Source organism: Symphalangus syndactylus, chromosome 3 (assembly GCF_028878055.3).
Source record: "Symphalangus syndactylus isolate Jambi chromosome 3, NHGRI_mSymSyn1-v2.1_pri, whole genome shotgun sequence".
In the NCBI taxonomy this organism is placed as follows: Eukaryota; Metazoa; Chordata; class Mammalia; order Primates; family Hylobatidae; genus Symphalangus; species Symphalangus syndactylus.
The window spans coordinates 126,388,403-126,407,933 of record NC_072425.2 but is presented as its reverse complement, the minus strand read 5'-3'; positions in this window follow the sequence as shown (position 1 = coordinate 126,407,933).

Below are 19,531 nucleotides of genomic sequence, written 5' to 3'. Positions count from 1 at the left end.
CATGAGGAAGTGGCTCAAATGCCCATGGTGTCCACTTCTGCCACCCTCCCTTTTCTCCCCCAGCCTGCACCGATGACCTCATGAGGAGTTCCCTATGATGAGTTGACAGAGGAAGAGAAGACTAGGGTCTGATTCACAGATAGTTCTTCACTATATTCAGGCACCACCCGAAAGTAGATAGCTGCAGCACTACAGCCCCTTTCTAGGACGTCCCTGAAGGACAGCGATGAAGGGAAATCTTCCCAGTGGACAGAACTTTGAGCAGTGCACCTGGTTGTGCACTTTGCATGGAAGGAGAAATGGCCAGGTGTGTGATTATATACTGATTCATGGGCTGTAGCCAATGGTTTGGCTACATGGTCAGGGACTTGGAAGAAGCATGATTGGAAAATTGGTGACAAGTTTGGTGAAAAGGTATGTGAATAGATTTCTCTGGTCAAAAATGGTGAAGATATTTGTATCCTATGTGAGTGCTCACCAACAGGTGACCTCAGCAGAGGAGGTATTTTAATAATCAAGTGGATAGGATGACCCGTTCTGTGGACACCACTCAGCCTCTTTCCCCAGCCACCCGTCATTACCCAATGGGCCCGTTAACAAAGTGGCCGTGGTGGCAGAGATGGAGGTTATGCACGGGCTCAGAAACATAGACTTCCACTCACCAAGGCTGACCTGGCTACGGCCACTGCTGAGTGCCCAATTTGCCAGCAGCAGAGGCCAACCCTGAGCCCTCGATATGGCACCGTTCCTCGGGGTGATCAGCCAACTACCTGGTGGCAGGTTCTATTAGATCTCTTCCATCAAGGAAATGGCAGAGGTTTGTCCTCACTGGAATAGACACTTACTCCAGATATGGGTTTGCCTATCCTGCACGCAATGCTTCTGCCAAGACTACCATCTGGGGATTCATGGAATGCCCTATACACTCTCATGGTATTCCAAACAGCATTGTCTCTGACCGAGGCACTTGCTTTATGGCTAAAGAAGTGCGGCAGTGGGCTCATGCTCATGGAATTCACTGTTCTTACCATGTTCCCATCATCCTGAAGCAGCTGGATTGCTAGAATCGTGGAATGGCCTTTTGCAGTCACAATTACAATGCCAACTAGGTGACAGTACTTTGCAGGGCCAGGGCAAAGTTCTAGAGAAGGCTATGTATGTGCTGAATTGGAGTCCAATATATGGTACTCTTTCTCCCATAGCTAGGATTCACAACTCCAGGAATCAAGGGGTGGAAGTGGAAGTGGCACCACTCACCATCACCCATAGTGATTTACTAGCAAAATTTTTGCTTCCTGTCCCCACAACATTATATTCTGCTGGCCTAGATGTCCTAGTTCCAGAGGGAGGAACACTGCCACCAGGAGACACAACAATGGTTCCATTAAACTAGAAGTTAAGATTGCCACCCGGATATTTTGGGATCCCCCTACCTTTAAGTCAACAGGCTAAGAAGGGAGTTACAGTGTTGGCTGGGGTGATTGACCCAGGCTATCAAGATGAAATCAGTCTACTACTCTGCAGTGGAGGTAAAGAGATCCATTGGGGTGTCTCTTAGCATTACCATGCCCTGTGATTAAGGTCAATGGAGGTAAGGAGATCCATTAGGGTGTCTCTTAGTATTACCATGCCCTGTGATTAAGGTCAATGGGAAACTACAGCAGCCTAGTCCAGGCAGGCCTACAAATGATTCAGACCCTTCAGGAATGAATGTTTGGGTCACTCCACAAGGAAAAAAAAAAAACACACACACACAACCTGCTGAGGTGCTTGCTGAAGGCAAAGGTAATACAGAATGGGTAGTGGAAGAAGGTTTGGGCATCAATACCAGCTACGACCACTTGACCAGCCACAGAAATGAGGACTGTAATTGTCATAAGTATTTCCTCCTCCTTTTGTTAAAAATGTGTTTGTGCTTGTATACACTTGTACCAAGAAATATCTTCATTTTATTGCCTTTCTCCTTTATCATGTGACATAAGATTTATTGACTTCACATCAGCATTTAAGTATTGTTAACTTTGTGTAATTGTATTTGAGTTGGGGATTGGTGCATTTCCAGTTGCATGAAGGATATCTATATTATGTTAGGCGTAATTATGATATTATTATCTTTATTTGAAGATTATGTATGATCTCAGGAGATGTGTATGGGTTCAAGTTGACAAGAGGTGGACTTGTGATGGTTAATAGTGTCAACTTGATGGGACTGAAGGATACAAAGCTTTGATCCTGGGTGTGTCTGTGAGGGTGTTGCCAAAGGAGATTAACATTTGAGTTACTGGGCTAAGAAAGGTAGACTCAACCTTAATCTGGGTGGGCACAATCTAATCAGCTGCCAGTGCAGTTAGAATATAAAGCAGGCAGAAAAATGTGAAAAGAGAGACTGGCCTAGCCTCCCAGCCTACATCTTTCTGCCATGCTGGATACTTCCTGCCCTGGAACACTGGACCCCAAGTTCTTCAGTTTTGGAACTCCAACTGGCTCTCCTTGCTCATCAGCCTGCAGATGGCCTATTGTGGGACCTTGTGATTTCGTGAGTTAATACTTAATAAACTGTGCTATATATATAGTATATATATCTATCAAATATACATATATATTTTATATATTATCTATATTTCTATATACATATTATAAAACTCTACTATATATATATATATTTTCATTAGTTTTGTCCCTTTAGAGAACCTTGTTGATACACTGATGGTACGATTCCAGTGTAAGTCCAAAGTCTTTAGAACCAGGAGAGCTGATAGTATAAGTTCCAGTCTAAGTCCAAGTCTGAAGACAGGAGACCAGTCCCTCGGCCAAAGACAGTCAGGCAGAGAGAGCAAATTCTCTCTTATTCACCTTTGTGTTCTATTCAGATTCACTTACGCTGGGGAGGGCAATGTGCTTTACTCAGTCTACCAATTCAAACGTTAATAGCATCCAGAAACAGCCTCACAGAAATATCCAAAATAATGTTTAATCAAATATCTGGCCATCCTGGCCTAGTAAAGTTGACACATTATATTAACCATCACAGTATCTAGTAGTCATCTAGAATGGTATGCAAAAGGAATGTCTTTATCACTTCCCACTCTAGTTGTCTCCTCTACAAGCCTTTCTAATCTAATAGAATCCCAAATCCATCCTAATAATGAGTATAACAACCTTGGAATCTTCGTGGGTTTATTTTCCTTTGCACTGCAGATCCAAACCATCAGAATATTCTCTTGGCTCTATTGCCAAAACATAGCATCAGTCTGAACGCTTTTCTATAAATTCACTGCTAAATGCTAAATGCTAAATTCACTGCTAAGCCATAAGCCTACCCCATCTTGATTACTGCAGTAGCCTCTTCATTGGTCTCCCTGTCTCTTTTGTTAATCAAATACTGTCTATTTTCCCCCACAGGAATCAAGATGATCTTTTAAAAATATAAACAAGTGTATATAGCTCTAGTAAATAAAACTCTCCAGTGATTTTCAACTACACTTAAAAGCAAAATTCTTCTCCTGGCTTAGAAGGGCTACATAACAGCATTTTTGAGCTCATATCTTAGTAGGTGCCCCCCAAATTCTCTGTGCTTGACCAATATTTATTTTCTTTCATTTCTGTCTAAGTGTCTCTGCAATTGTACTTCTTTTGTCTGGAAAGTTTTTCCCTCATCCTCTTTTGTTTTATATCTCAGGTTAAATATTACCTCCTTAACAATATCTTCCCAGGCTATATTAGCTGCCTTTGTCCAACTTCTCACCTCAACTCAGTCTCTATTAATTTTATTTCTTCCTAGAAAGTATTACTATTTGCAGTTTTACTTATTATAGCTTATTTGCTTGCTTTTTGTTTACTGTCTGTCTCTCTTCACTAAATTACATAAGGGACCCTGTTCTGTTGCATCTGTAATATTTAGAACAATGTTTGGCACATGGAAGACCCTCAATAAATGTTTTTGGATGAATGAAAAGATGATTTCTGGAACTGTCTCAAAATTTTACTTATTTTGTGAATTCATATCACTGAAGACCTATCACTATATAAGAATCCTTGTGTGTTGTAAATAATATTTCCCCTTCTCTTAAGTAGTCTACTCTCCCTTATCTTTATGTAGCTATCAGCTTGTCTCAACTAGGTTTAGTCACAGGATAATTTTTTCTCCCCACCATAAAAAGGAGAGTAGACTTAAACAAAACAAATGTAGTCACTTTGTGAAGTTTTGTAAAGGTGAGAATACTGTTTTATCTCACTCTCTCCCCTTACCTGGAATCTCTTTGCAAGTTAAAGATCTGTAAATGATCTTTGAAAATCATTCTCATACTGAGATTCTAATGAGAAGCATAATGATTTATATTTGTGTGTGGCTCTTTATAATTGATAAAGTGATTTCACATATCTCATTTAATCTCTGTAGCAATCATCTTAGAGAGTATTACAGAAATAACTGTTCTTATTTAATGAATAATGCTAAATGGTTTATTCCATGTTGAACCTTGATAAGTGATGTTGTTAGGGCTTGAAGCTATTTCTTCTGATTCTCAACCTTCTTATTACAAGTAGGATCATAAGGCAATGGCTTAGAAAATGTTGGTCCTTAAACAGTTGTGTAACTCTATAAAATAAAGTGCAGTATAACAGAAAAAAAATGTTCCCAGGAACCTTTCAGTAAACCAAATAATGTCCTTTATATTTTCAATGAAGAAAGTGGTCATGTAGGTTAACCCAATTAACAATTACTTTTTTTCATTCCAGCTTTCCATGTAATGAAATCCAGGGCTGATGTCCCATCAAGGGCATCTCTGGGTTATTTGGGATTGAAGAGAACTGAGTATGAATAATTAGGGTAGAATCAACCTACACAAGATGTGTTAAATTCAAATAACAAGAAGTAGGAGGTATAATTTATGTTTATTATAATTTACATTATAATTTGCCAGCAAATCCACCCCTTTTAGGTGCACAGTTTGACAAGTACAAATGTGTAAAGTCATGTAACCAATCAAGATATAGGATATTTCAACATCCCAGAAATTTCCATTGTGCCCTCTTTCTTTTTTCTTTTTTTTTTAATTATACTCTAAGTCCTAGGGTACATGTAGATAAGGCTTTGTAATTCTCTGCTTTTATCTATGTGATTTGGTTTTTGTTTGTTTAGTGATGGGAGTCTATGTTGCTCAACTGGCCTCAAACTCCTAGGCTCATGCAATCCTCCCACCTTAGTTGTCTGAGTCGCTGTGACTACAGGTGCATACCACTGCATGCAGCTCTTACTTTATTATATTAATTTAAATATAATTTTATATGTGTTGAATATAATAAACATTAACATTTGTGTTTAAAAAAAAGAAAAATGAAGTAGGAGAGCTTAGGAATTGTATAGGCTGTATTGGTTTGAATCTCAGTTTGACCACTCCCTAATTATACATTCACAGGTAATTATAAATCTTGTATGACTTTCTCTCCGTTTTCTCATATATAAAATGAAGATAATAAGATGTATTAGTTCCCATTAGGTTATAATGTATAATAAATAATCTCCAAATCTTAGTAGTCCAGAAACAAAGGTTTATGTCTTGCTCATGTTACATATTAGCTGTGCCTTATATGTTGTATTAGGCCATTCCCGCATTGCTATAAAAGAAATACCTGAGATTGGGTAATTTATAAAGAAAATAAATTTAATTGGCTCATGGTTCTGCAGGTTTTATAGGAAGCATGGTGGTGGCATCTGCTTGGCTTCTGGAGAGGTCTCAGGAAGCTTACAATTATGGCAGAAGGCAAGGGGAAGCAGACATATCCTATGGTGAGAGTAGGAGCAAGAGAGAGGATACGTGGGGTCATGGAGTGCTACATAGTTTTAAATGACCGTATCTTGCAAGAACTTACTATCACAAAGACAGCACCAAGCCATGAGGGATCTGTCCCTATGATCCAAACACATTCCAACAAGCCCTGCATCCAACACTGGAGATTAAAATTAAACATTATATTTGGGCAGGGATAAATATTCAAACTATGCCATCTGTGGTTATGTAAGACATGAATTTTTCTTTCTTAGATCCAGGGTAAAGGAGCAGCCCATAACTGGAAAATGTTATATTCACAGCACAGGGAAATGAACAAGGGAGGAAGTCGAATGGCCAAGCTTGATGTCAATGGCTGTGCTCTTTCAGAGAAAACTGCAAATAATTGGGAATAATAAATCAATCTAATCTACCACATAAGGGGACATATTTTATAAGATTAGTTTGAGGATTAGATAAGTTATTTTAAAATGCTTAATCCAGCTTAGCATGCTCTCAATTACTATGTAGCTTATGAAGACATATGTTAGCCTGAGTTAAGTAACTCTCTTCTAGTTCCCCATCCCTTGCATAGCTATGCAAATTGGCTGTAAGGAACAGACACTGGGGATGTTCTGGGCAGCAATGTATGGTGTAGCATGCAGAGACTTGAGATCTTTGAGAAATAATTCTGTTAAATTAGAAATTTTCTGTCAACACTGATGCTTTTTTTATCTGCACAGATAAAAATATTAAATAAAGTATGACATACTCCCTAAGAAGAAACCTTGTTCATAAAGGTATATTTAACTTTGGCTTTCCTGTGTGAATGGCTGACAATCCCCCAGACCCATAAAATATTCTTCTCAGAGAAATAGTCTGATCCTATTTGGGGCTTCTAGAGTTTGGTGATTTTTTTTTTCTCATTTCAATTATGACCTGCTCAAGTCTCTTTACTCCCTTTGACCTGTCATCTTATTACTCCTACTTATATTCCCTTGTGTGTTAATTAATATTTCCCTTTCCGTCTCTAAAGTTAACACTCTGCCCTATTTAATCTAAACATAAGTAGGTCTTCTTCTCAGCCCTGATTACAGTTGTAATTATATGAGTGTTTCTCTTATTACCCAGATGCTAATTGTAGGTAAATACAGGAATAGAAGGTTAAATTATAGGTTTAGTCATATGGTATCAGAAGAGAAGAAAAAATATATATGTGATTTCAGGTCAATTAAATGTGGTTGTGCACAAAATTCCATAGTCTTCATTTCCCTGCCAAGCACATGTAGATTGCTACTTCCAGAATCATTGAAATCTATAATGCTGAGCAGCACTCTTCTATTCTATATCTTATAGCAATACTGATGCTGTAACTTTGAAGCACCAGGTACCATATCAGCCTGAGTCTCCTTCCCATGCCAGCACATCTAAGATACCACATTCTCTCTGATCCAGCCATTCTGGCCTATTCTACATGTTCTGCACCTCTTCCAGCCTGTTCTGGTTTGAAACTACTCCATCCTTCCTTTCCACAAACAGAGAGTTTGAGTTTTATGAGAAGAATGTTGAGAATAGACCCATAGAAAATCTCAACATTTAAGGAGCAAATAAAGATAGAAAAGATCTGCAATTAATCTGAAAAAGAAACAATTCCATAAAACTATGATACAAGAGATTTTCAAGAATTATGAAGCAGAGGAACTTGTAAATTGGCTAGGTAAACCCTCTCCAAAAAATAAGCAGAATAACACTGTGTAAAATTGTTTAAAACAGTAAATTTAGGGCTCTGGAAATAAAAGGCAGACAACAAATTGAGAAGCTGTGACTATTTGAAGAGTGACTATTTGTGGTCTTCTTGGCTGCGCCATTTCTATCACTTCTGTGCCTACTCTCTAGCACAGTCAACAGCAACAGTAGTGTGTGAATGCTTGGGAAACCAAGAATGTTTGCTGAGAAAGTGAGCATACTTGATCTGAGTAGTAGAATAGGATAGGTGAGTGACAGATTTATCAGTTAAAAGTGGTGAATTGGATAGAAACACATAGGAAAATCTTCATCTTTACTCTCCTAAGTTTGTAGTTCTGGCTGGGGAAGGTGGCATACCAACCAGTAATTATTTTAACAGGGAGACCCTGCAAATAAGAGAGCCACAGAAAGGCTGAACAAGTATCTCATATCCCTCACTGACTAAGAAACTGCATGCATGTACAAAAAATACTGGAAAGAGACTGTAAGACAGAAGACGTCATGGGGAACTTAAAAACAGGGTGAATTCGAATGTACTCCCAAATCCACACAAAATTCAACAAGCTGAGGGTAGAAGCCTTATGGGCTTGGGGTGATTGGGCACAATTTCTGCCTAAATTGTTGAGCAGAAACATCAACAGCCACACACTACAGTGAAGATAGATTTTGAAGTTTAAGTCTAGGCCAGTTACTTAAAAATATATATCTGCACAGAGGACTTTAGAGTGAAACTACTCTGTGTGATATTATAATGTTAGATACATGACACTATACACTATACATTTGTCCAAACTCATAGACCATATAACACCAAGTGTAAACTCTATATAAATTATCAATTCTGGATGATAATAATGTGTCGATTTAGGTTCGTCAGTTGGAACAAATGTAGCACTATGATGGAGTATATTCATAATGTGGGAGCCTATGCATGTGTGGGAACAGGGGGTATATGGAAAATCTCTATACTTTATGCTCAATTTTGCTGTAAAATTAAGACTCTAAAACATGAAATTTATTTTTTAAAAAGTCTTAGGAAAACAAATCAGAATTCAAAGTCAATACACTTTATTATCTAAAAGGTGTCATCTTCAGCTCCCCCCCCCACCAAAAAAAGGAAGAAAAACAGGAATTACCCACCATGAAGACTAGCAAGAAAAATATTGGAGGAAACTGAAGAGCTTTAGAGACCTATGAGACAGTGTAATGGAAGTCCCAAAAGAAGAAGTGAAGAGAAAGAGAAAGTGACAGAAATGTAAAATATTAAATGGTTATATTAGGATGAAAGAACTAAAATCAATAATTAAGCATCCATCTTTAGAAAAAGAAAAGCAAATCAAACCCAAATCAAAAAGAAGAATAAAAATATGAATATCAAAGCTGAAAATCAATGAAACAGGAGAGGGATATAAAAGGAAATCAAAGCAATCAAAAGTTGGTTCTTTGAAAAGACCAATAAAATTTATGCAACTTTTTTGTTAGCTAGCAGTGAAGAAGTTAAGCCACATTTATAAAAAGTTTAAAAATAGGTGAAACTATCCACAGTGATAGAAGTAAGGCTAATGATTGCCTTTCTGAATGATTGTGATAGTGATTGAAAAGAAGTATGAAGGAAAGCTTCTTAAGAGTCTGTAAATGTTTTATTTCTTGCTGTGGTTGGTGTGGGTTTTGGCTACATTTGGTGTGTTCATGCTTTTAAAATTAATGGAGTTTTATGCTTATGAGTTATGCACTATTCTAAATGTGTGTTAAAATATTTGTCAAAATTACAAAGCACAGTGGATTGTTTTAAAGAAGAAATACAATTGAAAGAGAAGTAAAGAACTGGAAGAAATATGTGAATAAAAAAATTATACAACATGCAACATGAGAGACAAAGAGAAACAGTGTTAAAATGCAAAGAAAATGTATCAAATTGATGGAATACTGATAACTATTACAGATACTGAATGTGTAGCTTTTAATCTGCCAACAAAGCAAACACCAAGCCTAGACAGCTTTATGTTATATCTGTCTTAAGAAACGGAGATTACAATATAAATCTTCCATAAAAAAACAAAGAGGGACATTATATACATAAATTGAAAGGATATATGACATTGGAAACAGTAGAAAACAGTAGAGGAAATAAATGGACTATATACTGTGATCATTGGGAGCCGAATTTATAAAGTAACAAAGTTAAGCAGAAAAGGCAAATCAATCTCAGAACTAAAACACAATGTTGTTTCATGGTTTTCTCCAAATGTAAGTAGCCTCAGTGTTTTTTTCCCAATTTTGTCTGTACTTATGTATTAAAGACAAATTTGTGACACTTCACTATAAATCCAATAGTTAGGGTGAGAAAACCATTATTTTTATTATTGAATTATTTCTGGACTCACTGTAGTTGTCATTGTTCAACCATTCTTTTCATCTCAGGTAAATATTTAATAAAGAATACTTCTGCAATTGGTTTAATTGTAATTGCTCCCAGCATATTGTATCTGTAGTTCTGTATGTTTACGATAGCTTTCCCATTGTCATAATCATTCTGCAATTTCTTGTTTATCTTCTTTGTGACACAGCCCTCTTGTGACCACAGGTTAAGATATCTTAGCTCTGGTAGAGTTACTTGGACTGGTAAAATTTGTGACTTACAGTAAAGACTAATATAAATTTTATAAGCAGCCTACACCCTTCAATACATTTAAATAATGAAATGATAAGTAATAGTTGAAGAAAAGATATTCTAATTGAAGACTAGTGCGACAAGACAAGATTATATTTGTGTTTAAACTCCATGGCCTCAATACTTGTAGAGAAGAAAACAGGAAAATTAACTTGCTTTCATCTGTGGGAGAAAAAAGTCAAGTCTTCCATTATTGTGTTAAATTTTTATTTGAAATATTGTAATTTAGCTGTTTAATTATTATGTGTTGCTTGCAAAACAGTTTAAAACCCTAGAACTGCCTCTCAGTTATTGCCCACTGAATTTTAATTAAATTAGGTTATATTTCAGTTCATGTAACCTAGTTACATGAGGAGCCAATATCAAGTACAGTATTAAAGAAGCTCATCACACTATCCTGATGGCCTTTGCTAGCTCCTGTTGGATGGAAGAACTAATGCAGATCTTCATAGGATATGCTTGTGTATACACATCAGGTAAGGCTATATCCTGATCGGTACAACCTTACAGAAAACACAGAGGAACTGCTCTTTGTGAGCCTAGCAGCTAAGCAAACAATCATTCTACTTCATAAAAAGGATGTGACATAATTGATCACAACTACCCTGAAGTTTATGGAGCCAATGTGTTTGCATAAGGGCAATCATCTGAGCTCTGTTATAAATGAAACATCTGCTGGGCTCTGGAGAACCCACAAGCAAATAGCGAGACACAGGCATGCAAATTTAGGAATTACAGCAGGTACTTCCCTTCCTAGTACAAAAACGGCAGAGCTAAATTCATTTGTCTCAACCAATGGGCCAATAAATTTCTAAATCCTTTCAAGTTTGCAGTGCTGCTTTTTTTTAAAATATTTTTCTTTTTAATGTTTGTGGGTACATAGCAGGATATATTTATGGGGTATGTGTGATATTTTGATACAGGCATGCAATGTGTAATAATCACATCATGTAAAATGGGGTATCGGTCCCCTCAAGCGTTTGTCCTTTGTGTTACAAACCATCCAATTATACTTTTAGTTATTTAAAATATACAGGTAAAGGCCTGAACATGGTGGCTCACACCTATAATCCCAGCATATTGGGAGGCTGAGGCAGGCAGATGACTTGAGGTTTGGAATTAAAGACCAGCCTGGACAACATAGTGAAATCCTATCTCTACTAAAAATAAAAAAAAATAGCTTGGTGTGGTGGAGCGCACCTGTAGTCCCAGCTACTTGGAGGCTGAAGCAGGAGAATCACTTGAACCTGGGAGGCAAAGGTTGCCGTGAGCTGAGATTGCATCATGCTACTCCAGCCTGGGTGACAGAGACTGTCTCAAAACAGCAACAACAAAATAAAAAATCAAATGTAGAGTTATTATTGACTGTAGTCACTCCATTGTGCTATCAAATTCTAGATCTTATTCATTATTTCTATTTGTTTTTTAGCTATTAACAATTCCTACACTCCACCAACTACCCTATCTTTCCCAACCTCTGGTAACCATCCTTCTACTCTCTATCCCAACATGTTCAATTATTTTAATTTTTTTGACTTTTATTTTCAGTTAGGAGTACAACTGCAGGTTTGTTACATAGGTAAACTGTGTCATGGAGGTTTGTTGTATAGATTATTTCACAGGGTTATGGTAAACAAAACAGCATGGTACTAGTAGAAAAAGAGACACATAGACCAATGGAACAGAATAGAGAACCTGGGGATAAGACCACAAACCTACAACTATCTAATCTTAGATAAAACTGACAAAATTGTTTTAATTTTTAGCTCCTGCAAGCAAGTGAGAACATATAAAGTTTGTCTCTCTGTGCCTGGCTTATTTCACTTAACATAATGTTCCATCTATGTTGTTGCAAATGACAAAACCTCATTCTTTTTATGGCTGCATAGTACTCCATTGTGTATAAGTACCAGGTTTTCTTTATCCATTTATCTGTTGATGGACACTTAGGTTGCTTCCAAATCTTGGCTACTGTAAAAAATTCTGCAACAAACGGGAGTACAGATATCTCTTCAGTATTCTAATTTCTTTTCTTTTGGGTATGTATCCAACAGTGGGATTGCTGGATCATATGGCAGCTCTACTTTCAGTTTTTTGAAGAACCCCCAAACTGTTCTCCATAGTGGTTATACTAACTTACATTCTCACCAAGAGTGTATGAGAGTTCCCTTTTCTCCACATTTTCACCAGTATTTGTTATTGCCCAATTTTTGGATAAAAGCCATTTTAACTGGGGTGAGATGATATCTCATTGTATTGTGAATTTGTATATCTCTGATGATCAGTGATGTTAAACACCTTTTCATATCCCTGCCTGCCATTTGTATGTTTTCTTTTGAGAAATGTCTATACAAGTCTTTGGCCCATTTTTTGATCAGATTATTAGATTTTTTCCTGAGCTCCTTATATATTCTGGTTATTAATCCCTTGTCAGATGGGTAGTTTGCAAACATTTTATCCCATTCTGTCGATTATCTTTTCACTTTTTTGATTGTTTGCTGTATAGAAGCTTTTTAACCTGATGTGATCTCATTTGTCCATTTTTGCTTTGGTTGCCTGTGCTTGTGGAGTATTACTCAAGAAATTTTTGCCCAGACCAGTGTCCTGGAGAGTTTCCCCAATGTTTCCTTATAGTGCTTTCATAGTTTGAGATATTATATTTAAGACTTTAATCCATTTTTATTTGATTTTTGTATAAGGAGAGAGATAGGGCTCAAGTTTCATTCTTCTGCATATGCATATCCAGTTTTCCTAGTACCATTTATTGAAGAGATTGTGTTTTCCACAATGTATGTTCTTGGCACCTTTGTCAAAAATGAGTTCACTGTAGGTGTGTGGATTTGTTTCTGGGTTCTCTATTCTGTTCCATTGCTTTGTGTGTATGTTTCTATGACAGTGCTATGCTATTTTGGTTACTATATCTCTGTAGTATAAAGTAATGCAATTTCTCCAGTTTTGTTCTTTTTGCTCAGGATAGCTTTGGCTATTCTGGGCCTTTTGTGATTCTATATAAATTTTAGAATTGTTCTTTTTCTTTCTGTGAAGAATATTATTGGTATTTTGATAGGGATTGCATTGAATCTGTAGATTACTTTGGGTAGTATAGATATTTTAACAATATTAATTCTTCCAATCCATGAACATAAAATATCTTTCCCTTTTTTGTGTCCTCTTCAATTTCTTTCATCAGTGTTTTATAGTTTTTATTGTAGAGATTTTTCACTTCTTTGGTTAATTCTCAGGTATTTAATTTTGTTCGTGGCTATGAAAAGTGGGATTACTTTTTAATTTCTTTTTCAGATTGTTCACTATTGGTATACAGAAATGCTACAGATTTTTGTATGTTGATTTTGTATCCTACAACTTTATTGAATTTTTTTATCAGTTCTAATAGTTCTTTGGTGGAATCTAGGTTTTCCCAAATATAAGATCATATCAGTAAAAAGGCTAATTTGACTTTTTCATTTCCAATTTGGATGCCTTTTATTATTTTTATGTTATCTGATTGCTCTAGCTAAGACTTCCAGTGTTATCTTGAATAACAGGAGAGAGAGTAGGCATCTTTCTTGTGTTCCAGATGTAAGAGGGAAGGCTTTTAGTTTTATCCCATTCATTAGGATACTAGCTATAGGTCTGTCATATATGGCTTTTATTATGTTGAGATATTTTCCTTTTATACTCAGGTTTTTTGAGACTTTTTAATTACGAAAGGATGTTGAACTTCATCAAATGCTTTTTCAACATTAATTGAAATGATCATATGGTTTTTCTCCCTCATTCCCTTGATATGATGTATCACATTGATTAATTTGTTTATGTTGAGTCATCCTTGCATCCCTGGGATAAATCCCATTTGCTCATGATGAATGTTTTTTTAAAATATTTTGTCGAATTCAATCTGCTAGTATTCTGTTGAGGATTTTTGTGTCAATGTTTATCAGAGATATTGGCCTGTAGTTTTCTTTTTTTTTATGTGTCTTTTTCTGGTTTTGGTAGCGGGGTAATATTAGGCTTGTAGAATGAGTTTCAAAGTATTTCCCTTTCCTCTATTTTTAAGGACAGTTAGAGTAAGATTGGCATTAGTTCTTTTTAAAATATTTGGTAGAATTTATCAGTGAAGCCATTAAATCCCAGGCCTTTCTTTACTGGGAGACTTTTTAGTATGGTTTTGATTTTATTACATATTATTTTTCTGTTCATGTTTTCTTTATGGTTCAGTCTTGTTGATTCTATGTGTTTGTATGTGTTTATCCATTTCTTCTAGATTTTCCAATTTGTTGGCATATAGTTGCTTGCACTAATAATCCTCTGAATTCCTACGGTATCAGTTGTAACGTCTCGTTTTTCATTTCTGGTTTTATTTATTTAGGTCTTCTGTCTCTTTTGCTTAATTAGTCTTGCTAAATGTTTGTTAATTTTGTTTATCTTTTTAAAAAACCACGTTTTTGTTTATTTATCTTTTGTCTTTTTTTATTTCAAATTTATTTATGCTCTGATGTTTATTACTTCTTTTTTTCTAATAATTTTTGGTTTGGTTTGCTCTTGCTTTTCTAGTTCTTTAATATGTAACATTAGGTTATTTGAAGTTTTTCTTCTTTTTTATGTAACCATTTATAGCTATAAATTTTCTTCTTTGTACTGTTTTTGCTGTATCCTTTAGGTTTTGGTATGTTGTGTTTCCTTTATTTTTTGCTTAAGGAAATTTGTCAATTTATTTCTTAATTTCTTCATTGACCCACTTATTATTCAGGAGCATATTGTTTAATTTCCTAGTGTTTGTATAGTTTCCAAAATTATTCTTGTTATCAATTTCTAGTTTTATTCCACTGTGGTCACCAGGCTGGAGTACAGTGGCACAATCTCAGCTCATGGCAACCTCCGCCTCCCAGGTTCAAGCGATTCCCCTGCCTCAGCCTCCCAAGTAGATGGGATTACAGGCACGCCCAGCTAATTTTTTGTATTTTAGTAGAGACAGAGTTTCACCATGTTGGCCATGATGGTCTTGATCTCCTGACCTCGTGATCCGCCCGCCTCAGCCTCCCAAAGTGCTGAGATTACAGGTGTGAGCCACCACGCCTGGCCTGTGAATGTTTTAAGACTCATTTTTTTACCTAACATACGGTCTATCCTTGGGAAAGATTTATGTGCTGAGGAAAAGAATGTGTATTCTACAACCATTGGATGAAATGTTCTGTAGTTCTGTAAATATCTATTAGGTCCATTTGGCCTTTAGTGCAGATTAAGTCCAATGTTTCATTTTTGATGTTTTTGTCTGAGAGATTTTTCCAATGCTGAAAGTCAGTGTTGAAGTCTCCAGCTATTATTGTATTGGAGTATTGTCTGTAGTTCTAATATATGCTTTATATATCTGAGTGCTCCAGTGTTAGGTGCATATATATTTAAAACAATTATATCCTCTTGCTGAGTTGACCCTTTTATCATTATATAGTGACTTTCTTTGTCTCTTCTTAAAGTTTTGTCTTGAAATCTATTTTGTCTGACAGTATAGCTACTCCTGTTCTTTTTTAGTTTCCGTTGGCATGGAGTATCTTTTTAAAATCCTATCTTGAATTTCTTTGAGTTTCTTCAAAAACAGCTATTTTGAATTCTCTCTCTTAGAGGTCATATATCTTTCTTTCTTCAGGATTGGTCTCTGGTGCCTTATTTAGTCTATTTGGTAAGGTCATGTTTTCCTGGATGATGTTGATGCTTGTGGATGTTCTTCACTGTCTGGCAATTGGAGAGTTAAGTATTTGTTGTAGTTTTTACAGTCTGGGTTTATTTGTGCCTGTCCTTGAGACAGCTTTCCAGACATTCAAAGGGACTTGGGTCCCAAGCCCAGTAACACTGTGATTTTTGCAGACTCATAGAGGTACCATACCATAGAGGATAAGATCCAAGATCTTATCCAGGATCTTATCCAACATGTGGTCTTGGATAAGATCTGGAAGAATTTTCTGGATTACCAGGCAGAGACTCTTGTTCTTTTCCCTTACTCTCAAACATATAAAATCTCTCTCTCTCTGTGTGCCCCACCTAGAACTGGGGGTGTGGTAATGCAAGCTCCCCTGTGGCCACCACCGCTGGAACTGCGCGGGGTCAGACCTTAAGCCAGCATAGCACTGGGACTTGTTGAAGGCCCTTTCTTTCAGGGTGGCAAGTTCACCCAGGTCCTAGGCATTCCAGAGGTGCTGTCTGGGAGCCAGAAATTAGAGTAAAAAAAACTTAGCAATTTACCTGATGTTGTATTCTACTGTGGCTAAGCTGGCACTCAAACCACAATATGAAATCCTTCCTGCTCTTCTCTTCCCTTACTACAGGCAGTGGGGTCTCTCCCTGTGGCTACCACTACTACTGGTCCACGGAGGATTCTGCCAGGTCACACTGATGTTCACTAAAAGCCCAAGGGCTTTTCTATCAGCTTATGGTAATTGCTGCCAGGCCTGGGACTCATTCTTCAGGGCAGTGAGCTCCCCTCTGGCCCAGGGTAGATCTAGAAATGCTGTTTGAGCGCCTAGGGACGGAATGGCTGACTCCAAGAGCCTGCTTGTTGCTCTGTCCCACTGTGGCTCAGCTGGTACCTGGTTTTTGGTTCTTGTGATGGTGATTTTCTGTGTGCAGGTAGTTGTTAAAATTCGGTGTTCCAGCGAGTCCAGAGGGGGGGGGAGGGGGGGGGAGAGGGGAGGGGGAAAGGGGGGGCGGGTAGAGGGTGAAGGTGACAAACAGCATAGGCTTCTATTACACAATCTTGCTCCATTCCTCACAGTGCTTCTTACATCCTTACTTTTTTCTTCATTTTTCTGCCATCATCCTAGATTAGGCCTTCATCACCTTTTCTTTGAATTATTGGTTTGGAATATGAGAGACGGCCATGTTCCTGACATTGCTGCCTCTATTCTTGATTCTAAACTGCCCTCCACACAACTGCTGTATTATCTTATTGAAGTTCATGCTGCACGTTCTGATCACTCTATATCTGTCCCCAAAAACTTTCCATGATTTCCTGATGACTCTTTTTATTCTTTCATGCTATATCTTCACATTCTAGTATAATCTCTCACTATCCTATATTCTCCCCAAACTGGATTACTTACAGCTTGAATGTGCCTGAAACTTCCTTTTTCTCTTTTGCAAATCAAAAAAATACCCTACTCACCCTTCCAGACTCATTTCACATGATTTCTTTGTCTATTTCTTTCCCTGAAAGATTCCAAAGCCCAGCCTAGCTTATCTCTCCTACTGTGAAGTTGACCATATTGTATATTTATGTATATATCTATCTCTGCTTCTAAAAATGAGCACCTTGAATTCACAAGCTGCCTCATTCATTGGAATCACCAGTACCTAACACATTTCCTAGCAAATAATATGTATTTAATAAATGTTTACTCAATTAATTTCGTGTATCTGAAAATACTTCCTATGCCGGGTGAACTTCCCACCCTAAGAATCTGTATGGGAAATAGAGTCTATTTTTATTTATTGAAGTTGAAATTGACTTTATTTCCCAGTTCATGCTGATACCACATTATGGCCTATGACTCAGATTCCACTAATCTGAGACTCACTCTGGACTTCAAAAGGAGAAAGAATTGGAAAGAACTTTTTCTGAGAGCCATGGGTTATATACAAGATCTGGTTTTGAGGATAGCAGTGGCAATTGTGCCTGCTGCAGCCATATATATTTTGCCATGCCAAATGTGCTGAGGCTGTTTGTAGTATGATTTGGGGTTGCCTCTTAGCCTGACCCTTCAGCCTTCCCAGAGATTCTCTGCCTGATCCATTTCTTTACACTTAAATTGTGCAAAATCAGTTTCTGTTCTTGCAACAAAAGAACCTTTACTGATACAGAAATCCTACTACTTCCTGCCCTGGCAGCTTTGCTGAAGTCCTCTGTGTTTGGACTCTGCCTATAAATTCTGGCCTATCCTTAAAAATCAATCCAAAAGGCCATTATCTTCATGTATTTATATCCATCTTGATTCTTACAACTGGATGTTTCTCTCTCTGTGTCTCCTCTCTTTCTCTCTCTCTCTCATTGGAACCCAAAACATTAGGTTTCTTTAATATGACATATAGTTTCATGCCCTTACCTTACATCTGTATTGACAGTTAAGATTGGGTTTTACCTAATAGGGTGCTAATAATTAATGAACAACTGTCTTTCTGGTGGAAAAAAAAAAAAGTATGTCTATCTATACATGTAAAAAATAGCTATATATCTATAAATAGATACAGATATATAGAGAGATATGTGCTTATATATACACACTTGTATATATATATAAGTTTATAAATTTTACTGATATATAGAATATAGGACAAATAAACAATTATAAAATATATAACCTTATTGTGAATTTCATATTGCCTATTAATTCTCAAAAATACTTTGATTTTTGCCAAACTCTTGTATCCATAACCAAACTACACTTGAAATTGACAAGTGTTATTTCTATTTTTTTCTTTTTGCTTTTTGTGAGAACACTCAAAGTTTAGTTTCTTAGCAATTTGCAAGAATACAACACATTACTATTAACTATAGTTACCATGTTGTACAATAGATTTCATAAATTTATTCTGCCTATTTTACTTAAATTTTGTATCCTTTGACCAACATCTCTAGAATCTCCACCTCCTATCCTCAGACCCTGGTGACCACTATTCTACTCTCTACTTTTATGAGTTCAACTTTTTTAGATTCTGCATGTAAGTGAGATCCTGGGGTATCTGTGTTTCTGTGCTTGACTTATTTCACTTAAAGTCCTTCAGATTCATCCATGTTGTCACAAATGACAGGATTTCCTTTTTTCTTAAGGCTGAATAGTGTTCCACTGTGTATATATACCACATTTTATTCATCCATTTATTCGATGATGGACACAAGTTGATTCCATATCTTGGCTATTGTGAATAATGCTGCAATGAATGTGGGAGTGCACGTGCCTCTTTGACAAACTAATTTCATTTCCTTTGGGTTTATTTCCAGAAGTGGGATTGCTGGATCAGACTAAGTGTATTTCTGACATTTACTATTTTGTGTTAGTAAGCAAAATAAATGTGAAACAAGGTAGATGTATGTTAAAACTTATTTTTCAATGATATGAATGACTTCTTTACTGATTTTGGTAATAGTTTAGAAAAATATTTTTTCAATCTTTTGTACTATTTACAATATATCAGTTACAGATATGACGTACTTTCAAGTTTAATCTGCATCATAACATTTTCTTCATTACTTTCTTCAATCTGGACAATCAAAAATCAATAAATCACACCCTAATTTGTTGCGTTTGCCTATTTCCATGGTGTAAACACTCCCACCCTGGCTGATTTTAAACTCCTG